Source organism: Cimex lectularius, unplaced genomic scaffold (genome assembly GCF_000648675.2).
Source record: "Cimex lectularius strain Harlan isolate CLEC.00 unplaced genomic scaffold, Clec_2.1 scaffold89, whole genome shotgun sequence".
In the NCBI taxonomy this organism is placed as follows: Eukaryota; Metazoa; Arthropoda; class Insecta; order Hemiptera; family Cimicidae; genus Cimex; species Cimex lectularius.
In genome coordinates, this window is record NW_019392722.1 from 928004 (window position 1) to 953087 (window position 25084).

At 33.5% G+C, this 25084-nt stretch overlaps 1 protein-coding gene across 5 annotated transcripts in view; it reads left to right on the forward strand.

Moving 5' to 3' along the window:
* The window catches only part of LOC106663643, a 303217-nt gene that overhangs the window by 108788 nt on the left and 169345 nt on the right, over nt 1-25084 (forward strand). For 2 of the 5 annotated variants that reach the window (XM_014388632.2, XM_014388634.2), the window contains exon 1: nt 9944-10033. The exons of the other annotated variants lie outside the window; for them this stretch is intronic. The gene's annotated coding sequence lies outside the window, so the exon portion shown is untranslated. Of the gene's footprint in view, nt 1-9943; nt 10034-25084 lie in introns of those variants that run through there. 5 annotated transcript variants of the gene reach the window in all.

Here is a 25084-nt window from a genome sequence, read left to right on the forward strand (position 1 = left end):
AGTGGATAGAAAACATCAAACAAATGCTGGCAGATCAAAATTTTTGACAAAATTAAAATAATTGATACGGGGTATGCTAGGGATGTATAAGCATTGTGGCAAGCAAAAATACTTATAGAGGAAAAAAGAAATCCTACTCAACAAAGAGAGATTAAAAACCCTAACGGGTAAATTTTCCAGACGTGCTTTAGTGAAACACAACTTTATACAAAAAATGGGCTATTAACGATGACCAATGTCTAGAAGAGACTTGTAAGTATGTCAGGTTCGAATGCAGGGCCGCTGGATTCGAACCCGGACCTTTACCTTACAGTGATAAGCGCCGTGTCAACGCCTAAACCGCTGCGGCCCCCGATGCCCCCATTAGCTTAGAAAAGCCTATGGTACCTAGGCCTAGAATACAGACCTCGATACTACACCTCTGAGAAGAAATCTTAAATTTAAAATTTAAAAACAAACTAAAATAGTCCAAGAAAACTTTAAGCAAATTGGAAAGGGTATAATAATGTCCAAAAGTAGAGGTTTTGCTAAAAACAATTGTTAAATCCATTATATTTCGTGGCGCTCATCACTGTAAGGTAAAGGTCCCGGGTTCGAATCCAGCGGCCCTGCATTCGAAACTTACGAATGGGCTTTTTTTCAAAAACACCGGCATCCCGAGGTATGACCCTCGTAAAAAAAATTGTACAAAAATTATATTTGTTTTTCAAGTTGAGCGGTTTTTGAGAAAACCAGAGGTGTCACTAGTAAGTGGACACTGTATGGAAACAGAAGCATGTAATTGAATGCTAAGTCCAATTCCGCAGGTGATTCAGAACTTATTATTTATTCAACTGTTTATACAAAATAAAAATTCTTTTAAACAATAGTGATAGAAACTGCACGATTTCTACTAGTTTCTTTTATTTGTAATTGTTTCTTTTTCGTTTAATTTACTGAGAAGAAAAAGCGTAGATGCAGATACGCTCAGTCGGGGGTTATCACTGGCTGATCGTTACTGGCTTAGCGTAAACTTCTCTTTTGAAGAAGAAGGCGTTGTTGATTGAGAGATAACATTGACAAAGTTCAAGCTCAGAATGCACTCTTGAGTAACAAAAAGCCGAGTCTTTAATGTGCAAATTGTTCAATCGGGATTTTTCCTACTCGGAACCGTTTATTCAAAGCTATCTCAAGATTTATAGGCCATAAAAAAAACAACCCTGATCTGGACTGTGTTGGACAGACGATCATGATAAATGAGAGTTTTCTCTCTTTGGCCGACATCTCATCGTAAAACGATCGGCATTCGTCAAACCTTGTCTCAAAGGGAAAGGAGGAAGGATAGCGCAATGTCAGAAATTACTTCTCAGAGGTAAGGTCGCCAAACGGAAAAAACGCATGTTGGTGCATAGTTGCATCTAACATATTTTATTTTTCGAAGGTTGTAATCTTTTAAATAGAAATTTAAAATGACTTAAACCTAACATGGTAACGTGAGAACTTGCTTTTGAAGAAATCGTATTTCCAAGGATTTATCTGTCCGTCCGTCTGTTTGTCTGCCTGTCTGTCTGTTTGTCTCTCTCTCTCTCTCTCTCTCTCTCTCTCTCTCTCTCTCTCTCTCTCTCTTCTCTCTTAATCACTCAGCCACTTTTCTATTATCGTACTCGTACTTTTTCCGTTTTCTTCCCATTTATTTTTAATGTACTACCAACTTCCTTTTACTTTTTTCAGTTTTCTATCTCACTCTAAATTTATTAGCCCAAAAATTTCTTTCTCTCTCTGTCTCCTCTCTTAATCACTCAGTCACTTTTCTATTATTGTACTGGTACTTTTTCCGTTTTCTTCCCATCTATTTTTTATGCACTAATAACTTGAAGTTTACTTTTTCAGTTTTCTATCTCACTGTAAATTTATTACCCCAAATATTTCTCTCTCTTTCTCACTCTCCCTCCCTCTCTCTTTCATTATTTTCTCTTTCGTTCTCACTCTTTCTATTCCTTCTTTTTCCTTTCTTTCTATTTTTTTCTTTTCATGCTCGCACTCTCTCTCTCTCTCTCTCTCTCTCTCTCTCTCTCTCTCTCTCTCTCTCTCTCTCTCTCTCTCTCCCTACTCTACTCTCTTTATCACTCAGTCACTTTTCTATTATCGTACCCATACTTTGCCCGTTTTCTTCCCATCTATTTTTAATGAACTACCAACTTCCTTTTACTTTTTCACTTTTCTATCTCATTGTAAATTTATTGCCCCAAATACTTCTCTCTCTCTTTTCTCTTTCTTTTTCTCACACTCTTCCTCCCTTCCTCTTCTTTCTATCCCTTTTCCTTTTCGTGCTCTCTTACACTCTCTCTCTTTCATTGATTGTAAGAGTAGAGTTGACCAAATCGCTGCAACTGTAAATAAAGCAGCATTATAGAGCCTTATAAGAAAATGGTTACAAGATATGTATATAAGATTACAAATATGTAAAGTTTTTTGTATAATATCTCGGGAAAGTGAACCATTTGAATTCACACGCAAATTCACAAATACGCGAAATTATTTATTGGTTTTATTTATATACTGCTGAAGTAAATTTATACATATAACAGCAAATTTCCTGATTAATCTTTGTCTTAATCTCGCATGTTATTTTTCATTGGTAATTAGAAAAAAACAGGCCATAAAATGTACTAGTCACTCGACAAACGATCTCAGCCTGGTTAAAATTGTTAAATCAAAACCAGACCTTTCGAAAAATTAATCCACACGGTGAGTCGGCAAAAAACCGGTGAGTGATGAACCTAGGGAATTTGATTAATACTGCATCATGCCATTGTCTTTCTACATTTAAATGCAATAATTCTAATGTTGAGGTAGAGTATAGATGGAACAAAAGGAAATATTTCGCAATAGAATTGATCCTGTCTGTTATTAACATGCTTTGCCATGTAATATTTTCTGTTTTTATGTAATTATTAATGTAATTATTCAATTGATTATGGTTAATTTATATAACATCATTTTTAAAAGGATCAAAATTGATTTTATTAATAGTACTTAAACTGTTGTTTTCTGTGCAAAAAAAATCCGTTTTGAAAAAAAAGAAGTTTTGATTAAAGTGTGATGCAAATTAATTATATAGTAACCCATTTTGGGATAGAAACAGTGAAAACTAATTAGTCGCTAGAGCCGGTTTCACTTTTAATAAGTTCCGCTCTAATCACTAAGGCATACAGTAGCATGCATTTTTCACTTTCTTGATCGAAAACGTCCAAATGATCAGTTTTGGTCATTAAAACCCGGCTGTAATTTTATTTTCACCATAGGAAACCCATAATTGTTCAAGTCCGAAGAGCAATTGGGCAAAAAGGCAAGGGATTTTTCACGAACGAGGCGCCGTTTGGCCGAAGGGGCGTTACAAATCACCAAAACGATGTTACGGCTCATTCCCCCTCATTACAAACTGCCCCGGTTGACATATGGCGTTTCATCATTTCGGACAAGATCATAAATCTAATTCACATACTCTAAACCGGTGAGATCGTCTTCAATCAGGGGTAATTACGTTTAAATCAACGACATCCTGGGGGAAATGTGCCCAATCAATCCTTACAAACGTCTCACTTGACGTTTTTCCATTTACAACACTTTTTTAATTCTACCATATGTTGTTCAATGAATTTGATTATTAATAACAGATAGGGACGTAGGATCACCTATTTTAATTAAACCTTTTATGGTGATAGCAATCTGCTAAATATGTTAGAGATGCTAGAACGTTCTTGCCCAAATGGATAATGAAACCTGAAAATTGTCCGTTTCATTATCTTTTTTAAAAATGTCGTTTTCGGTTTTTATTTGAAAGTTAGTATATATTTGTTGATTTATTCTTTTACACAGGGCAAGAAAATAACATATAGGAGTGTATTAAATGAGATTAGCTAGAACTAACTAGAAAGTTACAAAATTCCAAAAATGCTTCCAGTAAAGTAGGCCAAAATATTTTCTTTTTGAAAAATCACAACCATTAAGATTCATTTTAGTCACCCTATAAACCCTTAAATACAATTTTTGGTACATTTTTGGGCATTTTTTGGCCTCCGATGTCCGCTGTTCGACCAAAAATTCACAAACGTCTGGATTTTATCCAAATTCAATGTGATCACAACCGTTGAGTAGCTAAATTCCGGTTTTCAGTCTTTCTCAGTTAGAAAAATTAAAACGAAATAATCTAAAACTCATTACACGTTTTATTTTATATCTCCGGTTATAATTTATTTCCGGAAGGAAGCCAAAGTTATGTCGTTACATGTAGTTTAGAAGGTTCTAAACTGCAGTAAATAATCCTTTAGATCAGTGGAGTTGATTCAAAGTAATAATCATCACAATTAATTAAGATTTTTAGTTGAGATAAAAAAGTCAATGGCACGAGCGGGATTCGAACCCTCGATCTTCGGCTTGATACGCCGCTGCTCTACCACTTGAGCTATCGTGACCTCGATCCACTCCCGCTCGTGCCATTGACTTTTTTGTCTCAACTAAAAACCTTAATTAATTGTAATATATTAATTGGTCAAGCGGACCACAACATTAGTGAATGTAATAATCATCTTTGTTTCACTATGTGAGGATTGAGCTTGAACTTGAGCCCAGTACTGTGCAGTTGCTAAAAAGAATTTTAAATTTGTGGATAAAAGTATTGAGCACGGAAAATGGTTCGCTTCTGAGAAGATCCTTTCATGTTGTCTTCCGTAAGGCCAATTCATCAGCATGTGATTTAGAAGTAAATTATAGAGACTGGTTATATCAATTGCAAAATTTATTGATTGGTATAAGTTGCAACAAGATGTGCCTTTGCGACCCTGAATGTCTAAAACACGAAAATGAAAGTATTTTATCGAAGTGGAAAAATAATCTCTACTCAATAGACATAAAAAAAGGTGCTAAACTCAAAATTTAACCCTTTTTATAGAAAATTCAGCTCCTTGTATAAATGTTAAAATTATTTACAACTAAATTTATCGATAAATAAGCAAAGCTTACTTATACAACTAAGGCTGTCTAGTGCTAAGGAAATCAAATTTTTTGTAAATGGGCTCAAATAATTGACACAATCAATGTGCTCTTTGTGTAAATTGTTTGAAGGGGAGCACTTGGAACATATATTTTTAAATTGTTCAATTTACCAACTTCAAATTTCCTTTTATTTAAAGAAGTACAAAGATACATGTATAGCAATAGTATCAATTTGGACAAACTTGAGTCCTTGATAAAATTTGAAGCAAAAAACGAGGCATTGGATGTGTTCAATTTTAAACTGATGTTTTGTATATACCTAGGTAAAATGACCTCAAGAAGATCCAATACATCAGTTTAAACTACGGAGGTCGATCAACTAGTGTTCAATTTTGTTTTTGAAGCACTTAAATTGAGAGCTTTTATTGTCAATGAATGATGTTTTATTGTTCCGTCATGTAATTATTGATTTTAAGTAAAGTGCCATGTATTGATGATGTATTTTGATTAGTTGTTACATGCTATTATTATTATTATTATTATTATTATTATTATTATTATTATTATTATTATTAATTACTTTTATAAATAGTGTCATGTCAATTGAAATTGGAAGATATCTTTAATGATGTATATATCTTTATTTTGCCATTTGCCTCCCCCCTGTAATAGCTATTGCTGAAGTACAGTATTAATCTATCTATCTAATCATCTTTGTTATTTTTTACAACAAATCGGAAGAAGTTGAATGGCGAAAAATTTGAAGAAAACTGTAATTTATGTTTTCTGAAATATGTATGGGGCAGAGAACTAACAGAAAACAAATTTCACCTTTGTAAAAGAAAAATATTTTATCATATTTCCCTACGTCGTTTTATTTTTATAGCTGTTTCTTTCTCTTTCTTTCTTTCTTTCTCTATTTCACCATTCTCTCTTTTTCTCTCTCTTTGGGTTTGTGTTTCAACGTTTCAGCAGTTTATTTTGTCAAGTTGATGTGGCTCAATAGCTCTCTCAATGTTATCACCATTTTTGCGATTTAAAAAAAACAATAATGCGATTGAAGACCTTTGAAAGGTAAAAATTTAGAATTATTTTATTTCCTTCAAAATTTGTATTCCAGGTTGTTGTTTTTTTGGGGGGAGGGGTATATCGAATATCAAATGTGCTTATTGTTAAGAAAAATATTTTTACCTACTTTACTACGTCGTTCGGTCAATAATTGTTATTGGTTATTAATTAAAGCTTTAGTCTTGGCGTTAAATTGCTTAAAATTATGGGTTTTCCTGTAGTGCCTGTATTTGTGAGAATACTTACCTCGTTGAACATACACAAATTCAATACCCATTCACACAAATAAATACATTCTATTTAGTAGTACTCAATATTCCTCCAACGACAGCGCGAGGGGCGATGAGAATGCTATTTCATCATCCACCCCCTCCCCATTCACTCTAATAAATACACTCATACAAAACATAGAAAAACAAAAGACATATTTTGACGGCTATGTGCAATAAAAGTCTGTAGTTATCCAAGAGGAAGAAAGATCCAACAGATTGGCCTGAATTTTTTCACTTTCTTTTTGTTTTTATCCATCACTATATGCCATTTTATCGATCAGCAAAAACCACAATAATTTGCATTGTAAATGTGTAATACCTCACATTAACCTATGTATAAACAGCTTTCGTTCTCAGAAAAGTAATGAAGTAATAATTTACGCCAAGAAAAACAGAAAAACAGGCTTGTCAAATATTTTACAATTTATTAAGAAAACGTTCATTTATAAATCATTGAGAGCTTTTTCAAATCGGACTGTTGTTTGCATTCAATTCCGCTGAGTTTGATGAATAGTACAAGGCTGAGTCCTAATGGCCGATGCAAATTGCGTTTTACCTTGCGAATATAAATTCCATTATTGTCTTTGGTGTAAACCTACCTTTGGTGGTTGGAATTCTCCAGGTGAATTTCCGATCGCCATCATCCATTCAAGGAACGTAATCATACCATTATAGATGACAGCTACTCGAACCGTGCTGACATACAACCTGCGGCAGTAGTGATTTGACATCGGACACAGATTGCCGCGCATTTGACGTAATGAGTTCAAAGCCTTAAACGGATGAATTCGTGACGTCGATGATCTATTATACATGTAGAAACCCTCCTCGGAGAGAATTAAAGTTTCATGTTTGATGTTAAATGAAAACTCTATCGAACAGACAAGGTGTGAGGATTGACCCGGTATAAACAGACGGTCTAGACGGAATTAAAGTTAGTCATTAATCATCCGTTGACATGCGTGTTCATTCATGCGGTGAAAAGAACAAAAATAAATCAAATACATGCTGTGAGATATGGAAATTATGTTTAGTGGTAGATACAAACTGGGATTTTACTCTTCAAATGTACGTAATGTACATGGTATAGCCCGCTAACAGTATTGCATAAATATTTTAATATCCAATCAAACTAGAAACTAAACCACATCATACCAATAAATTCGATTAATGTTTGTACTTATTTTATGTACTTATTTGTACGTACTTTACTCTCTCGCCTATTTATCTTTATGACCCTATTACACTCTCATTTTATATCCCTAAAATCGTTCTCTCCCTCTCACATTTTCTTTCTCTCCATCCGTTTTAGTCCCTATTAAAGTATCTATTTTCAATTTTTTTTTTCAATGTAGTACCTGTATGTTTTTACACTCTCACTTATTTTAATTGCATCGTTGTATCGCCCTAAATTCACTCATTCTCTCTCTCTCTCTCTCTCTTTCTCTCTTTCTCTCTCACTCACTCACACAACACACACACACAGTCAGTCTTCTACCATCTTACTCATACTTTTTAGTCTCTATTGAACCATCTATTTTCAATGAATGTTCTGCCAACTAGTGTTTACTAAACTCATCCTAAACTTTCTCTCGTTTCTATCTATCTCTCTGTCTATATTTATATCTATCTCTTTCTCTCTCTATCTCTCTCTTCCCTTTCTCAGAGAGTCACTCTTCTACCATCTTACTCATACTTTTTAGTCTTCAGTGAACCATCTATCTTCAATGTTCTGCCAACTAGTGTTCACTCTCTCACTTGTTTCATTTCCCCCTCCCTTATCGTACAATTGTATCTTCCTAAACTCTCTCTCTTTATGTCTATCTCTTTCTCTCTCTATTTCTCTCAACCCTTTCTCAGAGAATCAATCTTCTTCCACAAACCATTGTTTACTCGCTTAATTTTTTTATTTCTCTCGAATCTGTTTCCCGCTCACACAATTATTAGGGTACAAACCGGAGTGATAAGGTACACATCTTCAAGTCGTAAGAGATATAAGATAATTGTCTTGTAAGATACGCAACGCCTATAAAAAATATGAAGGAACGACAAAATTAGTCCACACCTGTACGATCGCTACACGGCCTGCTTGTCTCTTCCTTCCGTGTCGTACGATATTGCGAAGGGTGAAGATAGCAAATCAAAGAGTGATATTGGCGTTGTGATTGGTTGGCTCATGTCTTATCGCTTCGGTCTATCTTAGGATAAAAATCGTGTATGTAATGTTTCTGCGATAAATATCTCGCCGCTCAGGTGTGAACCAGGCGTAACTATTCCATTATATTACCCTTTCGGTATTATAGCCGTCTATTTTCTATGTCCCACCAACCTGTTTTTATTTCTCACTTTTTTTTTTGTGTCTCACCCCCATTTTTTCACCCAAAAATTCTCTCTCATCTCCCTCTCCCAACCAACAACTTTTTGAGCAAATAAAACTTTTCTCTCTATCTTCCTCTCCCAGTCCCTCTCTCTCTCTCTCTCTCTTTCTCTTTCTCTCTTTCTCTCACTCTCTCTTCCTTCCTTTCTTTCTCTTAATTTTCTTTTCTCATTTTTTTAATCTTCCGTTCGTTCTTGTCGTAATCTTTGTCTATCCTTGATATGTCTTTTTCACCAACAACATTTTGAGCAAATACAACTTTTTTTTATCTATCTTCCTCTCCCAGACTCTCTCTCTCCCTCTCTCTCTCTCTCTCTCTCTCTCTCTCTCTCTCTCTCTCTCTCTTCCTTTTTTTCTTTCTCTTAATTTACTTTTCTCATTTTTTAATCTTCCGTTCATTCTTGTCGTAATCTTCTCGATATGTCTTTTTCACTCTCTGTCTTCGTTTATGTATTATTCACTCTACTTTCTCTTATAATGTCTACAAAAATAACAAAATAAATTTTCCAATAGCTTAAATACTTAAAAAGACGTAACCACTATAATTTGACAAACCACGAGCATAAAATAAATCGCCTTTGTATTTTCATGACTCTTACTTATAAACATGTTATTTCTATTTACATAAATACATTTTTTTATATTTAACCAAGCTACTTGTGCGTGGTTGGATTTTTAGTTTGAATGCCTTTCCAAGAACAAGTTTTAGTTAGATTATTGCACTATTAAATCAAGCATAGACAATTCCACCGAACATCATTAAAACCAAGAAAAAACTTCTCATCGCGTGCTGCTGTTATAACGGAAAGAATTTCCGTTTGTATAACGACGTTCATTTTCTTTTATTACCGAATTTCGTACAGAAGATTTTAAGGACTTTGATCTTGCCTTTTCTCCTAGACGGGGTATCTGTCTGAAGATGAAACCTGTTAACCTTCCAAGGGTATCCTACGAAAAAAAGGCAGATTCTTGATCAGTTAGTATATTATGATATTGCCTAGATTTTATCTAATAATTTAGTATTATTATAAGAGATATTTTTCGTTTACCGAATTGCCAAGATTGAAGGACTTTAAACGGTTTCGCAAATCGTCCAAAAAATTATCTAATTTCTTTTTCATTAGAAAAATAATAAACAAAACATTTATAAAGTGCCAGTATAAAATAAAGGTGTATAATAATTGGGAGTGTCAAAGCAGGCAGAGTAGCTGGCAACAGGTGTTGGAGGGGATCGTGATGCAGACCTGATGCCCGCTCAGTCTCTTTTCATCTCTTAAGCAGTGTAGTGTGTGATAGTGGTCGCGACTTTCGCCTTCTTTTGGATTATTTACGATCGACTGAGGTATTTTAATTCGTCCCTTATAAAATGTTTTCGTACACGAGAATTACTCCTTTTATTCAATCCTAACTTTTCTCCGAAAAAATTCGTCCTTAAGTAAATTTTTACTTATATTAGACGAATTTGTGTTTTTCTAAACCGAAAGACCGTTCTCCGATTGCATTGTCGCCGTGCCAATATTTGATTAATTTGCACGAACCATGTAAACGATTGGCTTTTATATAAAAGGCTTGACAACCTGAATACCAGAATTAACCATTTCATCACCCGTCATTCAAGTTTTTCCAACTCGTCCACCTTATTAATTTTGTGCAACATTTTGCTTAACATGTTACTCTTTAAAGGCCGCTTTTTAATAATACGTCATAAAATAATTGATAATGAAGAGATCACATGTACAGAGCCAACTTAATCGTTTTTATAAGTATAATTACTTTTTTTTATTTCGTTTTATTAGCTTTAAGTACAATTATTTATTATTAATTAAGTCCAAACAAAAAACCCACAATAGGACAGTCATGTTATATAAACAGAATAAATTAATATCAGATATTTAAAAAGAACACATAATAAATAATTAATTTATGCAGATAAATACATAGCTAACATAATTCAATCTTTAAATTTCATAATCAAAATTAATATTTTGTTTACCTTTTAGGTCCGAACTTGTTTTCATAGACAAAAAAGAATTTTTTATTTGTTTTATTTAATTTGAGATATTTTAAAACGGAATATATTTTGGGGTGGGACACAGGATTTGCAAATAAGTCTATATATCAAAATCCCCAAATATTTTCAAAATGGTGTTGCTTAAGTCTGATTATTGGTCAACACATTTTTATATTTTATTGAGTAATAAACATTAAAAATTATGTAGTAAATTTACTAGAAAACCATCAAAATAATAAATAATACTATCAAGCTGGTAAAATTTTAAACAAATCAATTCTTTTTAATCAATAAAATATACTTTAAAAAATATACGTAAATTAATATACGCGTATAAATTATTTTATGTTGAATTATTACGGTGGTTGAACTAAAAAGTGGGTGAAATTCAAAATCGAAACTTTCTGGAATACGCGCCTAAAGGCTTGAATTTTGTTTCAAAATCTGGCGGGTAATAAATATTTTTACAAATAACCTTGTACGATTTTCTCAACGTCAGCATAGCGTTCTTGTAGTGGTTTTGTTATTTTTCTATATGCTTAAATCGTATTACCCAATTTTTGATTTATCTCACTTTTCACTGGAACCACGGATTTATTTTTTATTTAATGTATTCAGATGTTATTGGATATACAAAGGAGTTACATCAGTTCCTGCATAATTTAATTTAACCACAATTCAAATAACATCCAGCTAGTAACAAAATAATACATATAATGAATAGTAAAAAGCAATAATAATAAAAACAAGAAATAAGACATAATTTAGCAAGTAATAATAGTAATATCGACAGCAAAAATCAACAGGCAGCCCTAGTTTAGCAGCAACTGTGAGGAAGTAAATATGTTTGCCTGATTTTCGTATTTTATTGTAAAAATATCCTCATATTTATTCCCACGAGAATCATGCCTTGTGCAACTAAAAATATGTTATAAACTTTCTAAAACATTTTGTTCGCGAGCCACTCTTGGTGTGTTGATTTTGTAGGAATTGCCATCAATGGTTGAATAAGAAGTTGCATAATATAAAGTAATAACACATAAGAATAAGAAGTTAAAAATATGTATAAGAAAAATAAGAAGAATATGATAAGATATTTGTAATATGGAATAATAGAAAATAAAAAGTTGAATTAACCTTCAAAATGAATAAACGATGACTTCAACAAGTACTTTAAATTTATAATAAAAATTAACTAAAAGAAATTATTGCAAGAAATTGGGCTAAAGTGATAATGTTCCATAAAAAATAGAAACCATTATATACACCAGATTAATATCAATCAAAGCTATAAATTATTATTTTTTAGGATTTTAGGAAGGCTAAAGGCTGGAGAAACAACGTATTTATACTTTTCTATATGGTAGATATTAACTTAAACCTTAAATAAAGGAAACTTTTAGCAATATTTATTGGCCTCAAATAAATATTTGATTTTTTTAAATCAATAAAAATTTTCCTCGTCTTTATAGCTTATGTAAAATGTTGCGTATTTCGAAAAAATTATGGATCAGCTTCTTTTATTATACAAGAAAGACCTCGCGTTTTCCTAGGCCTTTACTTGACGGAGTGTTAGAGAGCTATAATCTTATTCATAATAACTATATTCATTTCCGACTTCGAAAATTTTTACGTGAGCAGAAAAGCGGAGGGTATATGTTTAAACCGCTCCAATATGTCTGTTGTACGCTAACATGTCCTAGCGAATAGTTGGAAAGATGCTAAAGGCAACGTACATTAGAAGCAATATCAAAAACTCCTTGATATTGCTGAAACCTTTGACAAGGCATTGTTATCCATGATATATCCTGTATCTATCCATGCTGGCTTCCCACAAATGACCATTCTTGGACCTCTTCGTTGCACGATGTGTATTGCCGACATATGTCTCCTTCCAGAAACAGTTCACTCCAATTTTACTGACGTTACAGCAATCCTTTCATCCCAAAACGTTTCTGTCACCAGGTGCAGAAATCTTCAAAACCATTGAAGGTTTGGTCCAAAAGTGAAGAATTAAAATAAATCCGGTGAAGAGCAGATACATTAACTTCAAACTCAGACGTATTAAACTGCCACCTGTTCACTTTAATGGGATTTCACTTCCCCTTGTCGAACACGTACATTACTTCAGAATTTAACTGGACAAACAAATTTCACTACCATCGCAGATAATCCTGCCAGTCGACTGAAACGCAGATGGCCTATAGTGAGACATTATATTATTATTATAGACATTATTATAGACAAAGAGGCACGGTTTTCAAGTCAATTGTTTTGTTATTACATCATTTTTATTGTTGTAATTATCTTACAGATGTAAGAGTCAATTAAAAAAACAAGAAGATACCCTCAGAAAACAAAGGTAGAGTGAATATCATTAACTAAACCATGTTACTTCCCTTTTGACAAAATAGTTAATTTACAATATTTCGGCTTTTCTCTTTGTCAATACTTCACTGATTAGCCGTTTTCTTCTCCAGCTTTGGAAAAATTTTCAATGCCAGTAAATTGCCAGTAATGAAAAGTTTCAGTTCTATACACCAGGAAAGTCTGAGATGCGCAATTAGCCTTTTTTTGTTATTAGAGTTGGCTAAGGTCAAATACTTTTTCTAAGATACTAAGGAGATCTTCCTTAAGAATGAATTAAATAAGGAATTAATGAATATTTCAATATTTTTCAGAATAAAAATGGAGTTTTCATTTAAGATGATCTACCCCAACACCACCCGTCATTGTTTTGTGAATTTTCACGTATCTTTTTCTCAACACCTGATTAATTTACACCAAACTATTTTTGCTTTATATTACCTTTTTTCGTTATATCAGGTTTGAGAAGCCTGAAAAGTACAGAAGATTTCTACGGTAATTTGAAAAATGCATCTTTTTTAATGCTCAAATTTGAAATTCCTTCACTCAATTTTACTATGAAATGTTATAAATGCTTTTATTACACATCCTAAATGTACTCAAAACAACCCACAGTTATTGAATTGAACTTTGAAAGCGAATTTTGAAAAATATTAATTAGTTTTGGAGAAAAAAAGATACATAAGTGACGATAAACGTGAAGTCTAGATACAGACGATTCTTTGAACATTGAAAATTGTCTATTCCGATCGCAAAATTGTTCGATTTTTCTATCGAATGTTGTCGATACAATAAGCCCGACGCGTTATAACGTTCAGAAAATAATTTTTTTTGCTTTTGAAAGTTACTTTGAACTTTAGGTTGGCTAAAAGATGCCTCAAATTCATACCTACTCTCGGTGTACACTTGCCCTAAGTCCACTAAACGAGAAAATGTTTTTACTTTAATTTTTTTGTTTAACCAGTGGGTTAAAAATTTGTTTAATAAAAAAAATTCCAAAAATAATGTACATATTTTATGATAAGTCAATAAAAATAGGTTAGAGTGACCCGCGAAACATGGTGACGGTCTGGAATGTCAGGATTGACAAAATATAAAACTTGTTTGCAACCCAATTAGGCAATGTTGGGTCAGAGTCGGATACTAAAAGAAATTTGAAACCATCTATTAAAATCTTAAGTATATCAATTTGTAAACATTTTTATAGTTTTGCCCTGATGATGACCTTAAAATAGGTCGAAACTTGGCATATAATAATTGAATTTGGTTTTTCATCCAGACCTTACAAAGATCCAAATTAAAGTAAGCCGTAAAGCCAATTGAGCCGAGATATTTTCACTTTTGATAACCACCCATTTATCGATTTTGACAAAAGTGCTTTATTTTTAAATGAAAGGAACGGATTAAATGAAGTTTTTATCAAAGGCACAAGCGGGATTCGAACCCACGACCTTCGGCTAAATACGCCGCTCCTCTAGTACTTGAGCTATCGTGACTTCGATCCACTCGGACTCCAACTTCACATCTCAACCCCACCTTTTCAATTTTCCTTCCTTTTTGCCATTTTTCAATTAATTTTTATGAGAATCTCAACCAAAACCTTAATTAATTGAAAATAATTTATTTGGTCAAGCGAACCACGAAACCTAATAAATTGTTTATCAAAGGTTCATTTATTTCTCTTTTTCATTACCTATCATGGGTTGTGTTAAAATTTAGGTTCAGTAAAGTAAAAGTTCATTGAATTTTCGGAAAGTGCTAAACTTATAAAACGCGTAGGATAAGTTGTAAGCTTCAATTTAAATTAGTTAAAACACTTTATAACGTAAAGTTCTGTAAATGACCTATCTTTATCTCATTTGGCATGAAATTACTTTATTATACACTGCAACTTTGGCTAATTACAATACTAAATTTTCGTAAAGTTGTTACATAGAGACATATGTGTAAGAGACGTAAATGTCTGTCTACAACAATTTGAATTATATTATTTTACATATGAAGGATCAACGACGAAAATATTACATTTTATTTTGAATTCGGGAGAAGTTGGTAAAACGTTGAATTTTCATTGTTGTTCTAATTTGCTTTTCGGTACGGATAAATTCGTTAATTTTAAATTTCTTCTCACATGATACTCTTCCTTTTAATTGCTCCTAAATTTTCTTTTAGAGCAAAAAGAGCAAACAATAAGATTTTCATTTTGATACATTTGCATTGACGTAGATCCCACCCTGAAAAAAATGTTAATAGTGTTCGTTTGTCAGTCTGCATGTAAATAAATCAATTATGATGACGTTTGAACCGCCTTCCACACTTTCCAGACACGTACTATCACTCTTTTTGAAGACTAGGCGCCTTTATGAAAGGAATTTTAATTTTCTTCTAAGGCATTGGCCTTGTAGCCTAGAGGACTTAATTATTTATTAAACTAATATAATCCCGCCTCTAGTAGTATAAATAGTAAAAAAATATTTTCAATCACCTTGTTTACGGTTAATAAAGTGAATAATTACAATTATTACAAGCAGGTTTAATGATTTTTTTTTACAATTCGATTTTCAAGAATGTTTGCCTATGTAAAAACGGAACTTGCTCGATCATGAATGTATTCATGCTCACGAGCGGCATTAGTGTACAAAAATGCGGCGATGCCACCTTCGGGCTGTGTGTTTGTGAAAGTCTTCAGACTTCGCGAGAGGGGGGGGTAAAAGTTTTGATTTTGTACAATTCAAGGATTGGAAAGTGTTTTGAGCAATCCGAACTCCGCCTTGTAAATTTTAAGTGGTCGTAAAAACGCCGAAATGTTTACACCGGCCGTTAAAAATCAGAATGAAATCTTTAAGGTTAACGTACCACTTGAGGAAAATCAACCTGTTTAAAAACATATCTTAAAAACACATCAAAAAACTTCGTCTATTATTTTTAAGACCTATATGATGAAATGATAACTCTATTTATTCTCCATTCATAGCAGTTAAGGTTTTTTTATGATAAGCTGATTATCTTTGATGATGCTGTAAATACTTTATATTTTTATTTTATAATGGGTAATCATGAGAAAAGAAAAAAAATAAGTTTGACTGTTGAGAACTTTTTGATAAGATTAAGTAACTGGTTACACTATTTCGTTTTAGAAGGTTGAATTAATATCTCAAAATTACTCTACTTATGTTATCTACAATTTTGGTCAACAATTTAACGGTCAATTTTAATATTGGTACAAGATTCTGTTAAATTTTAAGTAGAACAAGTTTTTTAATCAAATTATTTGATTTTTTTATTGAACCTACTAATTAAAATATTAATAAAAATATTTTTTATAAAAAAAAGTTAATCGGGGGGGGGGACGCAGTGGCTGAGACATTTACCATTTTAATCTGTTAGTTTATTTACCCTAAAAATTCAATAGTTAAAAGTGATTTTAAATTATTGTTTATTTAAGAAAATTTTAAATAAGTGTATCGATTGATAAGTTATATTTTTATAATTCATAATTTATTAATTTTTAATAAATTAGAAATTTCAATTCAATACAAGTTTATATAGGTGTCGGTATTGTTTTGTTGTCAAGCGATAATTTGGATCTGTACTCAAGTAGAAGTTTAACTAGAAGTTAAAGAAGTGTCCGAGTGAATCATGATAGCTCAAGTTGTTAGAGCGGCGTATTGAGCCGAACGTCGTGGGTTCGAACCCCCTCGTGACACTAGCTTTTTCATTTCAACCAATACCTTACATAAAGATTAATTAATTGAAAGTAGTTATTTGGTCAATCGGACTGATTTAATTAGAAGGTTGCTCGTTCATTCAGCCCAAAATAACAGACGTTTTCGATTGAAAAAAAAAATAAATAAAATTGTATTCATTGGAAGGAGAGTGATCCAAACAGGAGGGCAAATTTTATTATTTTGAATTTAGAGAGTAGTATCGAAAGAATATACTTTGTATACCAACGGACATAATACGCTACCCTGTGGAACTCTTAAAACGTCCTACAAAGGAGAGAAAGAGGGTATAACACAAATTCTAAAGTATCAGCCAGATTTGATAATTAAAAAGTGTGTTAAGTATAAGATACTCTTTAGATTTCAGAGGAAACCCTGATATCAGGACTCGATCGAAAATTCCACGTGGAGAAAGGCCCCCGAAGAGCACTGCTATTCAAGAGAAGTGACCAATTAACAGTTAAAAATACGTTCGGATAATTATCTTTTTAAAAATCTTGGATAAAGCAGACTATTTAATTATTCGGATTGTAATGCACAGTTGGGCTGAATAGGCCATAATTTCCACTTTCTCCAATCCCAACACATCTCCTTCCAAACAAAAATTAGCATTTTACTTTGTCATATCTTGAAAACTGGACATTAAGTCATAATATTTGTTGAGTAGTCATAATTGTCCATATTAATTATTCCAGTCGATTATTTATTTTGTCTAAGGTTTTTGGTTGAGATAAAAAATTATTCGAACCCTCGACCTACGGCTCAACACGCCGATGCTCTAACCACGATAGCTCAAATCGAAGGTCGTGGGTTCGAATCCCGCTCGTGGCGCTAATTTTTCTTCTCAACCAAAAACCTTAGATAAAACGAATAATTAATTAGAGATATTGTTTTGGATTACTTTAAAAATAATTTTGGTTAAAATAAAAATATGTAAACCAATAGAGTAGATATAATAAAGTAAATTTTTTGGTACTCTTATACTCTAAAATTCAACATTTGAAACTATTTTTTATACCCGAAACACTAAAAAAGCCCATATTTTACATAAATATAGTATAATGTTAATTAAAATTTTTCCATAAATAAAATATATGCTCTTGCAAATGGCACGATCACCGAAACGTCGAAAAATCATAATTTTTTAAATCTTCAAAATAAAACCTTCAAAAAGATATTTTTAAACGATTTTTTAAAATAATTTCAATAATCAATAATAAGCATAAATCTTAAATAACAAACAATTTAAAGAAAGATAAAAAACATTTGTCATTATCATTGGCAATATAATATACCGCAAAGTTTTAGCCAAATTCATATTTTTAATTATGGCTGGTTTTTGATAATTATTAATTTCATCACTTTTAGAAAATATGTAACTTTATAATTAAGGCAAACACGGATAATCTTACAAGTCATCATAACAAATAAACTGATTTTTGATAATTATTAATTTCATCAACCTTAGGAATCTTGTACCTTAAGTCAAGCAAAAATGGATTATCCCACGGGCCATCTTAACAAATAAACACAAATACTCTAATATGGGATATTAAACAGTTATTACAATGGTATTATGCATTCTGAAACTATTAATCTCAATCATCTTGGAATAATTACAAAAAAACACAGTAATAATTTAATTCAGAATATTATCGAAAAAGGAGGAAAAATCAACGTTCTCATTACTGATTTTTACGCATTGCACCCAATGGTTAAAGATAATTTTCGATAATTTCTTTACAACTTAATAATGTTATTAATTTTTGAACAAGTACTGTAATTCGCGGACAAAAGAAAATAACCAGAAGACCAGCACGATTGACAATAATTCAGCGTATTATCATAATATAAATTAGCATTTTTGGTAATTCTTTCTGCCAAAAAAGACCTATTTCCATAATTATACATGTCGATAATGGTTGAATGAAACACCACTTATTAGATTAAAAATAAACTCGATCAGGCACGATTCACAAAAAAATAAATTGAACGTGATTGACGTAACATTTCAAATAGAATTTGATGATTTATTCACCATGATTACCTAAAAAAAACGTACATTTTTATAATGTTTGCACAAACATATCATTTATCCTTTGTTCTACAACTTTCGGGTCAAAATGACCCAAAAATTTGAAAAGCTCACTTCTGTCAGAGGGTAGTGATCGGAAAGGGTTGAGACTTTGAGTAGCTTTCCTCCTAGTCTTCCTGACGTGGACGCCACTGGAATCCTTTTCACAGATAACTGACGTTGTAATATTCGAATAAAATAAGAAAAATCATGGTATGGGTCAATATGACCCCACGTTGTACGACATGTTCTTTTAGTTTTAGTTCAAATTTAATTTCTTTTCTATAAATTTAATTAGTTTTCTCGATGATTTTCTTTGTAATCTTTCTGGATTGTTTCGGCCATGGCAAAGAGTTCACATTTTGTAACTGACGAAGAAATTCGACGAGAAATAGAAAGATCAGTGAGAACGAAAACGAGTAATACTTTTCTGAAGAAGTAACTTACAGTGAAAATGAAAATTATTTGTTATCAAACAACAATGAGAAACCTGACGCTTTCGACGGTGTTACTGAAGAAGATGCGCTCTCACAGGACCACTTTGGCCCACAATTTTTCAAATTTAGGTTCCGAAGATAGAGAACAAAGCATAAACTTTGTGTAGGGCAAAGATGGCGAAATTATCTGGACTGATAACCGAACTTTTACCGTCCAGAAACGTCAGAGTAGCTTCAAAGAATATGATTACCCATTTGCCTGGTGCCAAAGGAAATGCTTGGAACCTTGTAGATGAGGAACCATTGTATGCCTTATTCATCAACCAAGCCGTCTGTGCCTTCAGTGCCGCTCCTAAGCCATATCTGGCTCCTTGCAGCTTACTTGGCTTGCGCTGCTAATAGCTTTTTCGTTTATAGACGGAAGCTATGCTTATTATTTTTTCTCTGTTCTCTCATTTTCTCTTTTCCACAGACGGTCGCATCTCTACTCCACTTAACGAGCTCTTCGTCACAGTAAAACTGCGTCCGGGATGGGCCTCGCGGAGGCGGCTCGCTTGGGATTTAAATGGAGGAGGAATATGACTCGTATCGTCTTTGCTCTTCGTGTCTATTTAGGTTTCCAACCTTTTCTCTTCATTATTCGCTTCCAAAATTGTTGAGTCGTCTTTAGCCCAGCCGGCGTACTTATTGCTTGTCTCAGCACCTCCATATTAGCTGTTTGTGCGTTGTTTTCGAAGAGCCATTGAACACGCTCTACAATGTACTGTGGACAGCACACTGCCACGTGGCCCACCGTCTCCGGCTCTCCACAATCGCATAGAGGGCTCGCCTTTAGATTGAAGGAATGGAGCTTAGCGGCAAAGTCTCCATGACCTGTCAATAGCTGGGACATATAATGATCCGTTTGGAAGTGTTTTAATTTTAATCTGTCTTTTATGACTGGGAAGAGCAGATGGGTATGGCGACCTTTGGTGGATCTATCCCACCTTTCTTGCCATTCACCTATCATCCACTCTTCCGCTTCTTCTTCGGTCGCGACAGGGATCGATGACGTCCGCCCGTTTTTGATTTCCCATTTGGCGCAGAGCGCCCTCGCCTTCAAGTCAACAGGAGGCCTGCCAGCGATGACCTGTAAAGCCGCCGTGGAAACCGTCCTGTAACACTGCGTGACGGCAAGGAGGGCCGTGCGTTGAGCGCGCTCCAGCACTGCCCAGTTCATCAACCAAGCCATGATTGATGTCATTGTAAAATATACCAATGAAAAGAATGATAAAAAAAACTCAATACAGGTCTGACCAGCGCTATATTGGACCCCCAGATGCTCTTGAAGTGAAAGCTTTGCTGGGTCTTTTATTTTTCAGCGGCGTTATGATGGTTTTTAACCTGAATGTCGCAGACATATTTTGTCTTCTATTTAGACCATCGATTTTTCGATCAGTGATGTCGAAAAACAGATTTGTCTTCCTTCTTTGCTTTCCATTTTTCGGAGTACGTATGTGTGTGTCCTTGTGATATTGTGTTCCATTTTTGTGAAGTTACCTTTTTCATTTTAATTTTATAAGAATTTAATTTGGACTTTTCGAAGAAGTTTGACTGTAGTTTTGTAAATAATATCAAAAACTCGAAGTTAATTTTTTTCAAAGAAAGATTTTGGGATTTTTCCTTGCTAGACTGTACTTTATTGTGATTACAATATGTTTTAAAGCATTTATTTTGAAAAAATGGGGTTTTGTGTCCAACAAGGTTAATAAAAGTAAGAACTTTTAAAAAAAAGTTCTTCATATTTCCCAATAATGTTGAAAAATAAGACTCATTGCACTTAAAAACAGAGTTGGGTCAAAATGACCCCACGTTGTAGTACATATCCGGGCGTTTCACGTTGTTGACCGAAGGTTATGTAAGAGAATATCAACTAGGAAGATTTGACAAGGAATTAAAATGAGTATACAGGGTGTATCAACTTCTATAGTCCACCCATTTAATTAGGAAACGATTAAGTTTGCACAAAATGATCTTATTATACAAAACCCATATCGATTTTGGCTAGGATCGACGATTTCTGAGTTATGCTATGAAGGGTATGCTTTTTATAACAACAAGATCGCCCTCCCCGATTTAGATTTAAAATTCAGGGGTTTTATACTGTACCTTTTTGCGCAGGGAGCATATTTGAGCATTTATTATAAACATATATTTTAATAAATGGTAAAATTTGCAACAATACGTAATAACAACTGAGAGTCATTTTAAAAATAAAATGGACTAGATGATGATAAAAAAAATCTCCCTATTTTTAAGCTAAGCGTAAAAGTAACCCCATAATCCGTACCCTATTCTGAGACAATTCCTACCCTAAAGTTCAACCTGCTATTGCTAATCGTTTTCGAAATAAACAGGGATGGCCATTTTGTTGTTACAAAAATCATACCCCTTACATGTCTTCAGTCGGGCATTACTCAGAAATGGTCGATCCTATCAAAATTTTCTTTTTGGTGAAAATGGCATAAAATAAGCTGTAGAATTGAATTGCACAATAAAAATATGGGATTCTCCTTTAAAATAACAAAGTTAGTTTCATTTCCCAGCTAGATGAGAAAGTTATTACAAGACCATTTTTTGGTAAAGTTAATCGTTTCAGAATTAAATTGGTGTACTACAAAAGTTGATGCGCCCTGTTTTGGTTTTCAATGGTGTCACACTTCTGAAAAAATCTTTACACGATTACTTAAGTAACGTCTAGTTTAAAAGGAAAGGCATGCTTTGTTTTCTTAATAGTCCATATCTGAGAAAACATACTCGGATTTCATTGTGCCATCGCTCTTGGGAAGATTTACCCCATGATTGCTTTTTGAGGTCATCTTGAGAATCTCGTTTTGGAAAAGATTGCCGACAGTTGAAAACACGAAAGAAAGGCTCTTTGCGACCTTCGGGCGCGTTACGCCACCCAATTTTTAAACGTTTTAACCCCAAAGTTGAAAAATTGAATATGAGGAGTACAAACCTAGAAAAAAATCTTTAGGGCGCATTTTTATTTTCTTAAATACAGTGATTAATGGCTAACCTTTCAATGAAAAATATCGTTTTTGTTAATTTTGTTGTTAACAAACAGACTGACAATTGTTCTAGTTAATTAGGAAAATGGCATATTAATTCACAATGCAAATATACTTTTACTAACCTAAAAAGGTATTTTTTGTTCATAGTTGATTTGGTTTTATATAAAAAAAAATCGAAGGTCTTAGACATTATTACGGTAAAAGTGAAACTAAAAGTTGAATTTGAAAGCTTGTTGATTTAACCATTAATCACGTCACGGTATGGAATTAACCAATGATTTACAATCACTTACAAAGGAGAAAAATCCCTGAATATTCATAGAAATCAATAGGATGGTCACCACGCCTCGTTGCTTGCAATACTAATGCATTTTCCACTTCTATATTTGATTATTGACTTTGAAACAATTTTCCTCGTAAAGTTTTAATATTTTAATAAAGATTTTAGTGAGAAAAGTCTCACGAGGATTTTCAGGGACGAATTGCTGATAACTCAACTCACTTCAGACTAAAAACATGCCAAAAAAACAAAACAAAACGAACAAAACTACACTTCAGGGGAAATAAAACGCCATTGAGATTCAAATTTGTATTATTTTACATTGGTCAGTTGAAATTAGTTTATGTGTATGCAAAGGAGTAAATTGTCAGGTATGAACTTTATCAAGCCAAATTGTATTGTATTGTTAAATTTTTTTAAACGAGGGTGGTTCGCAACAACAGAGGTCATAAACCCTCAGGATGACCATTTGTAAGTATGTCAAGGAAAAATGCTGATAGAGGAATGGATCCGAGTGGATCGAAGCCACGATAGCTCAAGTGGTAGAGCAGCGGCGTATCTAGCCGAAGGTCGATGGTTCGAATCCCACTTCTAACACTGACTTTTTTATCTCAACTAAAAACCTTAATTAATTGAAAGTTCTTTTTATTTATCTCTCCTTTATAGAACCAATTAATATTTATATTTCGTCAATTGCTGTATTATTCATAGTTGTTAAAAAGATTAAAGCTAATAAAAATTGGTAACCTGTAATAAAGTGGATAGTACATGTGGTCACATACTTGAGATATGTGAAACCATCTTAAGTTTAATTTACAGGCCAGCGAGTGGATAGAAAACATCAAACAAATGCTGGCATATCAAAATTTTCGACAAAATTAAAATAATTGATATGGGGTATGCTAGGGATGTATAAGCATTGTGGCAAGCAAAAATACCGATAGAGAAAAAAAGAAATCCTACTCAACAAAGAGAGATTAAAAACCCCAACGGGTAAATTTTCCAGACATGCTTTAGTGAAACACCACTTTAAAAAAAATTGGGCTATTAATGATGACCAATGTCTAGAAGAGACTTGTAAGTATGTCGGGTTCGAATGCAGGGCCGCTGGATTCGAACCCGGGACCTTTACCTTACAGTGATAAGCACCGTTTCAACGCCTAAACCTTTGCGGCCACCGATGCCCCCTGTTAGTGTGTTAAAAACACATTAGCCAAGGCACAATGTTAAAACATATTTTTGTTGACTTTCTGAAAACCTAGAATCTATGAGCAAAGCACATGACATTCTCATTCCTCTGGGGTCACTGGCGACCATACCCTCCCTTTTCTTGAACATTGACCCTTCTTTATATCCCTACTAGATGACCATTTTTCGGGGTTCTTCTTTTAATAAAAAATTGATATTATAACAGTAAAACGTATCATATATGTTAAACTGTAATGAGATTTTAGAATAAAAACGTATATCGCACAGGATTTGATTAATTTGTTCAGAATGTGCCTACTTAATTATTAAAATATTATTGTTTAATGAGCGTAGGATAAGGTTGTGAAATCATCGTTATTAATGAAGGCTGCCTAATTAGTATTGCTAACAATTTTAATTACCTTCCAAGTACAGATTTTGCCGATAATTTAAACTGGGACTGAGTAATGCTTCCTTGCTAAACAAAACCTTATTGAGAAGGCTCAATCGGCTGTCAAAATGATGAAGTAAATACTGTTCCAGTTTGTTGCCAACAGTGTCGCCTTTCTCACCTGGGCCGTGTTCTCGAGGCCCGGATTTTTTGAGGTACAAGTCACGTGGCCCCTGTTACATCAGAGTACCTGTCGTGATGTTTGCTTTTCAAAACGTTACTCAAGGCCTCAACCGTCCGACACGATGCGATTTTGTCCGATAACAACTCTCACACGGTGGAAAAGAAAATATGGATCGGAAGATATGGATTGGGGGTAAGGAAATGAAGGGGCTTGGCTAAGCCTAGAGCCCGTTTTTAAAACTCGTTCTTAGGTTAGCGAAATCTCCAACTTAAAAATTGCTTAATGTTCTTCTATCCTTCGATCAGGAATGGCAAGTGATAAAGCTGTAGAAAGTACCGGTTGTAAACAATAAAAATACAAAAATGATTAACCTCGACTATTATGTTAATTTAAAGCGATGACTTTAAATACTACCAGAATTTAATGAAATATTTTCATTATCATCAAAATGTCATGGATGATTTCTAGCAATTTCCTCCCTGGACCAAATCGCCTTGGCCGCTGGAACTAATCCTATACGGAACCGTTTCTGTATGTTGGCTCAGTTGATAAAACCTGCTCGTATTGGTTAAAAACCAGTTTATATGATGCATTGCCGTTGGTAGCCTTTCAAAAATCGAATCTCTAATTTCCAGAGGCCTTGCCAAGGCTGCCTGACGGCTAACTGGGCAGATATGTTT